Raw genomic sequence first — 10692 nt, 5'->3', positions numbered from 1 at the left:
GCCAAGAATGACATTGGTACAGCCAATTTTGAAAATCTACCGGATGTATACGAAATCAGCAAAGAATTGATAACAAAGAAAAGTGACTACACAAAAAAAGTCACATATTGGAAATACCCAAACGAAAAGTATAAATGTGACTTGTGTGGAGACATATTGGGAACTTTCAAAGAATTGAGAAAACATGTCTCCAACAAGCATAAAGGCTTCTATCTCAAAACATTTTGTTCAAAATGTGACAAAGAAGCCGAATACCACAATATTGCATGCCATTATGCAAAATGTAAAGAAAGACCTCAAAAAGGAGAGTTGCTATTCCTGCCCAATGAAGGGTATATTCCTAGGCAATTACATTAGATATAAACATAAGCCACTAGGTCAAGAGATATAAAGCTGAAAACATTAGAAAAGCTGTTAATGAAAGCCAGTGTACCATACAATAATGAAGGTTAAAACATTTTTTTATTTATTATTAGCAATGTAAAATCATATAGTGTGTTTAAATTAATGAAAAACTTAAACACAATTCAATTTCTAAAAATGTACATAAGTTTTAAAAGAGAACAAACTTTTAAACAAATATCAATAGGTGTACAAACACAATAGCAAAAAAAGTCTATTCAATAAACACAATATAAAATAATAAGAGTGAATCAAAGTATGAACATTATATGAAGTTGCGGCAATGGATTATCTTCGACGCGCGTTTCGGCGCAATGGCGCCTTCGTCAGGAAAGCCACACAATGTTTCCTGAAAAATCAAAGGTACACTGGCTTAACATATCGAACTGCTATTCCTGTGCAGCTTCTGTAACCTAAGATTTGGAACAAAGATTGGAGTTTCACAACATGCTCGGCACGCGCATCCAAGAGCGCAAAATGAGGCTAGACTAGCAGATCAAAACTATGGTCACAGGAAGAAATACTGCTATTAGCAGAATTGGAAAAAGTATATGAGAAAAAAAGAAACATTAATGCACTGATGGTTCCGCATTTTGACAATCGGCAAAGGATGTACTGCAAGCATCCAATATCTCTGAAAATGACTCCTGCGATGAACCAGAGATTGCAGTAGAAGTAACAGCTGAAAGGCGCAGAGACTTTATCAATCGGAAACGAGCGCCAAAAATAAAACACTTTGATGAACTGAATGATAGAATCACAGAGATCGAGAAGTACACCAAAAACTTCCAGCATCACGATGCTGCTATGGATCTGATGGATCAGAAAACACCAATGATATAAGTCCTGTACCAGCAAATCGTACCGAACCAATGAGCGTACCCAATAATGAACCTATGAACTCTGCTTCATAGGTTCAAGATGAGCAACAGACTGCCTCTGTACAAAACAAGATACCAAAGAAAGATAAGAAAAATGGAAGACTCAATCAGATACACAAGAAAAACTATGCAAAAGCAAAGGGCAGTTACAAGGAATACCAGGCAATGTTTCAAAAAGACAAAAAGAAAATTGCCAGGATAATCACTGATGGGGCAGAAGATGCCACCTGTCAAATCAGTGCTGATGAAATCTTCCAATACTATAAAGACATAATTGAAAAAGAAAACAAGAACAATCCCAAATTCATCCCAATTGACCAGATACCAGATGAATGGGAAATTGGAAGTCTATGTAAAGAAATTACACTGCTCGAAATAACTAAAGCCTTCGATGAATCAGATTTAAAGAAAGCAGTGGGGCCTGATAAGATTGGTCTGAATGACTTATATAAAGTGCATAGCAGGCAACCAAGACTGCTGCCCAGAATCTTATCATCTTGGTTATTGATGAGAAGAGTACCAGACAGTAGAACCAGAGAAGAACCAATCAATACTAATACCTAAGAATGTTCCGATTAGCGAACTCAAATAGATAAGTAATTGGCGTCCAATTACCATCGTTACGATATTCATGATGTTGTTCACGAAAATATTAACTAAAAGACTCACATTTTTTGTTGACATAAATACGAGACAAAAAGGCTTCATGAAGGTGAGAGGTTGTCTCGAAAATCTGACTCTTCTGCAAAACATTATAAAAGGGGCACGAAAGAACAGAAGCTCGTTGGCAGTGGTGTTCGTAGATATCTCAAAAGCTTTTGACTCTGTCAGCCATGGTCATATTCTACAGAGTCTTGAAAGACACAGAGTTCCATCATGCATCAGAGACATAATATAAGACTTATACACTGACTCAACAACATTTTTCAAGTGAAAAAACAATGAAGCAACTCAAGAAATAACAATGAAGTCAGGAGTTAAGCAAGGTGACTCTTTATCCCCACTGCTGTTTAATATTGCCATGGATCCTCTGATCTGTGAACTTCAGAACGACGGCAAGGGCTTCACATTCGGCTCCAATGATCTCATTAAGCAAATCACCGCTATGGCCTTTGCCAATGACATCGCAGTACTCAGCAACACCTGGGAAGGAATGAGTACAAATCTGAAAATCATTGAAAAATTCAGTAAAACAACAGGATTAAAACTTAATGTGAAAAAAACACATGGATTTTATATAAGTCACCATAAAGATAAGATCCTGGTTAATAACTGTAAACCATGGCAATTTGAAAAACAAAACATTGAAAACATTCATCCAGGAGAAAGTGAGAGATACCTCGGACTGAACTTTGATCCACACACCAGCCATTCAAGCAACAACAAAATTAATGAGGTCCTTGTTGACTGGGCTCAAAAACTCGACATTCTACCACTTAAGCCCACACAGAAAATAGAAATATTGTGTCAATACTTGATCCCTAAACTGTCATTTAAACTGCAAATGACAGGAACAGAAGCTAAAACTTTAAACATTCTGGATCAAACAATTAGAAAGTATGTCAAACATTTTCTACACCTACCTGCATACACATGTGATGGTCTCCTGTATTCGAAAAGATCCTTTGGGGGCCTCAGTATACCAAAGTTATGTACAACAATTGGTCTGAACAAAGTTAATAACTTATTATATCTCAGGGAAGCTCCAGATCTGTACATAGTTCATTCATTCAAGTATGCAGGAGAAGTAATCAATGAAAAAATTTATAGCATCATCAAAACACACAAACTCAACATTTTAGACAGTAGATTTCGGAGTCATGAATTGAATTTGGTAGCAACATATGATTGGAGGAAAGAGGAATTTGAGAAATGGGCAAATCTCCCTGTCCAAGGTGATGGTATAAAATACTTAGCAAGTAATCCAACCTCAAATTTTTGGATCAGCAAACATGATAAAGTAAAAGAAAATCAATACATAGCTGCGCTGATGTTGAGAGCAACTGTCCTGTATACTAGAGAAACCATCACTAGGGGAAGAAATCGTACATTTGCTACTTGTAGATACTGCAAAGATGTGTGCGAAACAATTTCACATATTTCAGGTGCATGTCCTAAAACCAAGGACATAAGGATAAAAACGCATAACAAAGTGTTGGAATTGCTAATTGATAGAGCAAAAAGGTGTGGGTGGATGACATACAGGGAACCTCATGTCAAAAATAGTCAAGATGAACTAAGAAAACCAGATGTAGTGTTCACCAAAAATGGTACTGCTGTAGTGGTTGATGTTTCAATTCGTTATGAAAACTCACAGAATTCCCTTGAATTAGCGTATGAGAGTAAAGTTAAATACTATCAGGATCTATCACAGCAAATCAAAGATCTTACCAACTGTAAAACTGTAAAATTTCATGGCTTTATTGTCGGATGTCGGGGTATTTGGCCTCAATGTAATGATGTTGCTCTGGCTGATCTTGGTCTGCAAATGTCGTTCCCATTCAAGAAGAATGTTTGCCTGACTACTTTAATGGACACTCTAAAAATGTGCCAAGTATTCATGGACAATTAAATTTCAAGCCAAACACTGAGATGTACACTATCGTACAGCACACATGTCACTTTTATAAAACTTATTAGCCTAAAATGTTGATTCACTAATATTTACATGTGGTTCAACAGTCACATAATAGTTAATAGTTGACACAAGAATTAGTATAGATGTGGATTTTATATATGTGAATTTTTTATAGAGATGTATTTTCAAACTAGATGTGCAATTTATAGATGTGTATTTTTTATAGTTGTGTGCTTATATTATAATGATTTAGATACAAATGTGTACATCATGACTAATGAAACGTCTTGAATAAAAATAGGTCTCAAATAACTACAGACACATAGTCACTACATATTGCATTGATTATTGATGTCCTGCTAAACAGGACTGTTCGTAGACAATTTTATATTGTTGGAATAGTACTGCAGGGTGTACTATCTCTGGCCTATACGTGACCCCAGTTCCAGTGAGGACAGCTTAAAGTGTGGCTGTACTCCGGAGCGAACAAATGTTGTATTGTTGGAAGCGGTACAGATAGCCAAATGCCTCGTCATCTAATTAGTGACGTGCATGAATGGATGAACGAGATTCCCACTGTCCCTACCAACTATCTAGCGAAACCACACCCAAGGGAACGGGCTTGGCAGAATCAGTGGGGAAAGCTTGACTCTAGTCTGGCACTGTGAAGAGACCTGAGAGGTGTAGGATATGTGGGAGGCCCTTGGGCCTCATGCTGCGTCCCAGAGTGCGGGAGCCCCCCCGTCCTGCAAGCCAGCTGACGGTGCGGGTGTGGGTGCTGGGGAAGGGTGTCCACCGGGGCCCGGGGAGGCTCTCCCCAGCCTGGCTAGGGTTCAGAAGCTGGGACCGAGCTCGGGGCTCATGCTCCGTCCGGTGGGCCCCGGGGTGCGGGAGCCCCCCGTCCTGCAAGCCAGCCGAGGGCCTGGGCGCTGGGGACGGTGGTCCACCGGGGCCCGGGAGGCTCTCCCCGGCCTGGCTGCTTTCAGAAGCAGGGACCGGGCAGGGTTGGCTGGCTTTATCCACTACGCTGGCGGAGCGGAGTTTTCTGCCCACCCCTAGCTTCGATACACTAACTGGCCACATGGACAGTCTGTGCGAGCGGAAGGACAGACAGTTAGTCCGGATTGACGGCGCTGAAGAAAATATCTCCAGCCTGGAGGATAACTCTGTGACAACGCAGAAGCGCATAGATAAAAGTGGCAATCAAGAACGAGGACCTCGATGCCAGATCTCGTAGAAATAACATTCGTATCTCGGGAATTGTAGAAAATAACAACATGGGGCGTCCTGAGAACTTTGTTGAACAATTGCTACTGGCCCTCTATGACCACCCTAGTTTCTCCAGTACTTCTGCAATCCAACGTGCACACTGCTTATTTGGCCCCCGACCACCGGAAGGCGCTCCACCACGATTTCTTATAGCCTGTCTGCTCAATTATAGGGACAGAGACACAGCGCTGCGGTTGGCCCAGGAAAAGGGTCCCCTTCAATGCCAAGGTTCAAATATCCCCATCTTCCCTGATTTCAACCCAAAAGTACAGGAAGCTTAGCGGAAATACCCCTTTAGACGCCAAGACCTACTACAAAGCTATCCATGCTGGATCTCCATAGAATGCCCATGCACCCCCGGATGCTAATGGGACACGGGGACACAGGAGCCCGCCCACCACATCTCGAAATGAGAATGGGGGGGTGGTTGGCTGCTGGGTCTGATGTCTGATACCCTTGCCTCCTTGCTTGTATATACATCAGCAAATGACTCATATTGAATATCTCCTTGCTTGCGTATTCGAATTCATGGTGGCAAGCACCGCATTCCAGCTTTGACTCTTTACTTTGTAGGGACCGCCAGAGACCGAGTTGCTCCCATGGTGAACACCATTTTAGATTGTTGTGGTTTATGTTTTTCTTTCTTTCTTGAGGGACTAAATGGGATTCACAAGATAATGTTGGATCTAGCGTGGGTGGGGGATGGTACTCTACTGTGGGACTCTTTTACTAGTGTTGAAATGTTTTTTGATGTTGCACATCAAATCTTAGCATTCACCACCTACACTGTTGTATGGCACAAGGCCCTTAGTCCGATGTATGATCACTTCATACTAACTCCCCAACATGGTCACGTCCATCGACCTAGGTGTAGTTACCTGGAATCTATGCGGTATTAACACTCCCCGCAAAGGGAACCAGGTACTGACATATCTTAATAGATAGTCCGATAAAATTGTTTTTCTTCAGGAGACCTCTTTCTCCCCATGTGCTGACCATACGTTTGCTAGAAACTGGGGCACACATCGATATTTCTCATGTTACAGTTCCTACTCGCGTGGTACCTGTATCTTAGTTCATAAAACAGTACCTTTTCTTTATCACTCCCACTTCTCGGACATGACAGGCCAATATCTGCTAGTACATTGAACGCTGGGAGTCAAAAGTACATTATTAGTCAATATATATGCCCCTAACACTGACAACCCTGATTTCTTTTAACCTCTTTTCCCGACAGGACATATTTGTGGTGTACCATTTTAGTATTGGTGGGGATCTTAATTTACCACTTTGTTTGCACACCAATTCCGCTAGCACACTCCCGTTTGACAAATCTAGGGCCGGAGACTTATATGCTGCATGATGCATGGCGTACCCATCACCCTACGCAATCCAGATCCACCTTCTGTTCAGTGCCCCATTCGGTCTGGACTCGATTAGGCTATTGACTATTGTCGGCCACATCTCACTAGTGGATATCCAAGGTAATAGTGCTCTCTAGAACACTCTCAGATCACAATCCAGTATTATTGAAACTTCAGATTACATATGGAAGTGGCCTCGAGTTCAGCTGGTCTTTCAACAGCGATTCTCCCTGGGACCAAGTGTCCCGTAGTGAGATTTATAGGTCCATTCTTTAATATTTTTAGCACAATGCAGGAACTGTGCCCTCACAGGCGACCTTGTAGGAGGCTTTTAAGGTCTTCAGCAGAGGGATGTGTATCTCCAAGCAGGTGGGTATTCTTAGAGATATCTGCACGCAATTAAGCTGGATTGAAACAAAACTGCGGGAGCTGGAGCATTGCGTGGAGACTGATCGAGCGTCTGGACTGACTCGATGGGCAGAACTACTGGCCGAAGATTGTGAGTTGGCAGAACGGGAAACCACACAACAGAGTAAACACTACCAAGCTCGTCGCTATTGTGAGGGCAAGCGACCTGGCCGCACCCTTGCTCGCATTCTACGCCCCAACAGATCGGTGTCAGATTATGTCATAGAACTCCAAGCGGAGAATGGAGGGGCCATTACGGGCACAGAATGTGTTCGAGCAAAGACAACATGTCCAGGGATCCTAGGTTTAGATAATGATTCCTAAAGAGTTAGAAGGTGAAGGAACTATGCTCGAAGCTCTGGACCGTGATAGCTTCGCATAGTCAAGTAGGGTTATATATGTAGGAGCTTGTGTTCCTTCCTTTTGAACAGGTAATTGGTCAACAAGGATAAATCCTTTTATCAAATGTTTTGCTGATAGCGGGCTATTATTCCATTTCCAGATCGTTTGCCACTTAGTTAATCCATTTCACTCTTGGTTTATTTCATACGTGTTTAAGTAAGGAAAACAGCCTACACCTGTTTCGCCCTATGTGGCAGATCACGCCAGGGCTTTCTCAAGGCTGTAACAAAGTGAAGATTCAATCAGTACTCTATAAACAGCAAAGAGTGACTTCAAAGAGTGAGCAAGACAAACAGAGATGCTGGTGACAAAATAAGAGAAAGGAAGGCAATCTCTGTCGCTCTCTTTGGAGACACAGGTTCACTTATGGTAGCGTCAATAATAATTTACAATATATATAAATATCGTGCACACCCATTAGTTTTCCCTATTTCCTTGGCCAACTAAGCACTATAATATATACAACTCCTTCTCCCGATAATGAGGCATATTATATCTTGTGCAGTTTGAAGTAGTCTTCTGTTGTGAGCACACGCATAAAAATATAGACCACATTTCTTTGTTTTGGTCACAGTCTATTAGTTAGTTAACAACAATGCACTGTGCTATTTCACTTACACACTGTTTTGAATGTGTGCATTTATCTGCTACTTGAGAACATACTGCTGATTCTTATAAAAATCTTGTCAGATATGAATATAAGCTCGTAAGCTGAAAGCAATTTGTATATTGTTTTTCAAATGTTCTATGTTATATTCAGTAAGAAACCAATGTACTTTCGCTATAACAAACGTTTATTCTCCCTAGAATTTGGATGTTCAACTCTAGCTATTGAAATGCTGTTCACCGCGACTTAATTATAAGATTGATGAAACCGTTTAGGTACTATGAATGAGAATCTTTGGCCTTTTTGTCTTTTATGGCATGTCTTGCATGACTAATAGAAGCAATTACTCTCATGGATTGCTGCACTCTTTCAACTAACCTAAGACAATTTTTTTTTTGCATATTTAAAAATAAAAACTTTTAAAATATTCTTTTAACATCTGAAAGTATCATTCATGTGCCACTTCAGTAGTTTACTGTTTGTAGCACACTTTAGTATGGATATCTTGCTTTCAAAACTTTGCTATTGGGTAAAGGGTTAATTTTCACAGCATCTCGCAAGCACAGTGACTTTCTGTAAGTAGGACTTTGTTTTCTTGTCTCCTTCATATAATAACCTCTTTTAGATCTTTTTGTAAAAACAAAAACTCTTTGAAGTTACTCTGGCTTTTGCCTTCCTTTCTCTTATTTTGTCACCAGCATCTCTGTTTGTCTTGCTCACTCTTTGGGGTCACTCTTTGCTGTTTATAGAGTACTGATTGAATCTTCACTTTGTTACAGCCTTGAGAAAGCCCCGGCGTGATCTGCCACATAGGGCGAAACACGTGTCGGCTGTTTTCCTTACTGTCAATAAAAACTTATGAAATAAACCAAGAGTGAAATGGATTAACTAAGTGGCAAACGATCTGGAAATTGAATAATAACCCGCTATCAGCAAAACATTTGATAATAAGGATTTATCCTTGTCGACCAATTACCTGTTCAAAAGGAAGGAACACAAGCTCCTACATATTTAACCTTACGGGCACAGAATGAATCATGGCCACGCTCTGTACTTACTATCAAAAATTGTACTCTTCTCAGGTAACTAACTATTGACCCTGAGACACTATCAGAATACCTAGCGGATGCTGCCATGGAATGGCTTGAGGATGGTCAGAGACAATTCCTCACTGAGCCACTCACCCTAGAGGAGGTGACCCAAGCTATTGGCACTCTAGATGGCTCAAATGTGCCTGGGCTCGATGGGCTAACAGGTGGGCATTTTATAAAGTGTATAAGCAACAACTTGCACCAAGATTGTTGGCATTATACAACAAGGCCATGCAGGTTGGCACTTTAACCCCCACGCCCGAGAGGCAGTCCTCACCTTGCTGCTGAAACCCGGTTAAGATCCTGGTAATTGTGTGCCACATCACCCACTATCTCTGTTAAAGTTAAATCATAAAATTTTGGCCAAGGTGCTAGCAACCTGATTAGCCTTGCTAATGGAGCAGCTCGTCTCCTCGGCACAGTATGGGTTCGTTCCACACCAGTCCACCTCCTTGTATCTCCGTACTGCTTTTGCCGTGCTTAATAAAATTTCTCCTGCCATGCCCACTGTAGTGGCATTTCTCGATGCAGAGAAGTCCTTTGACTTCCTCAAGTGGCCTTTTCTCTGGGCTGTGCTAGGCAAACTAGGCTTTACCCCCAGTTAATATCACTAATTATGCTACTATATTCCAATCCGACGGCCCGAATTAGAGTGAACGGTGCTATATCAGATGCGTTCCTGATTCTGCGTTGTACTCGGCATGGGTGCTCATTATCCCCCCTTTTATTTATAATGGCAATGGATCCTCTGGTCCAGGTGATGCAGAAGCACCACTTGCATCGCGGGTTCCAACTCACCCATGGGTCTTTACTAATATCACTGTATGCAGACGGCATTTTACTGTTCATCTGCAACCCCCACCTCAATCTCCCCCTTCTTAAGCAGGAGATAGTCAGATCCAGTGTCTTCTCAGGCCTCCATATAAATTGGGCCAAATCAGAGCTGTTCCCGTAAACGGACGCGACGGCTCCTCCCCCGGCTGCACTCCCCTTTAAATGGGCACCTGATGGAACTAAATACTCGGGCATCCACATCCATAGAGAAAAGGAGCAGGTACTACAACAAAATTACGGGCCAGCTCTGTCAGATCTCAATGCACAGGTGGAGCGTTGGATAAAACTCCCTTTGTAAATAGCTGGGCGAGTTGCAATTATAAAAATGGTCGTCCTGCCTTGCTTCCTATAGCTCTTCCCTATTCCCTTAACACAGTACTTTTTCAACACACTAAGCGGAACCCTTTTGCGATCAATATGGGCGGGAACTTGTCCCCGTATTCGTTTGGATACACTTACACTCCCTTATGAGCGCGGGGGCCTATATGTCCCTGACCTACATTTATATTATCTAGCAGCTCAATGCCATTACACATACCGTTCATACCATCCTGACACTCGAATACCCTATTGACGCCCTGAAAAAGGGGTTCTTGAAAAAATCCAGCACACCCAGATTCTACCCAAGGGAATCTCACTCAACGATATGGACATACAAACGGTGTCCTTTACCTGTTGGGCATGGCGCCATATACGCGGCACATTGGGAGGTGGCCCCTCTATTCCAACGCCATCCCACTGCATGACAACCCTTGGCTCCCTCTCGCTAGGGAGAAACTAGTCCAAGGCACCCTTCATAGGTATGACCTCCACACTATGGGGGACTTGTTCCCTGATGGGCATGTTACTCCCCTTT

The sequence above is a fragment of the Triturus cristatus genome, chromosome 1_1, assembly GCF_964204655.1.
Source record: "Triturus cristatus chromosome 1_1, aTriCri1.1, whole genome shotgun sequence".
NCBI classification, from domain to species: domain Eukaryota; kingdom Metazoa; phylum Chordata; class Amphibia; order Caudata; family Salamandridae; genus Triturus; species Triturus cristatus.
This window is presented reverse-complemented; position numbering follows the sequence as displayed.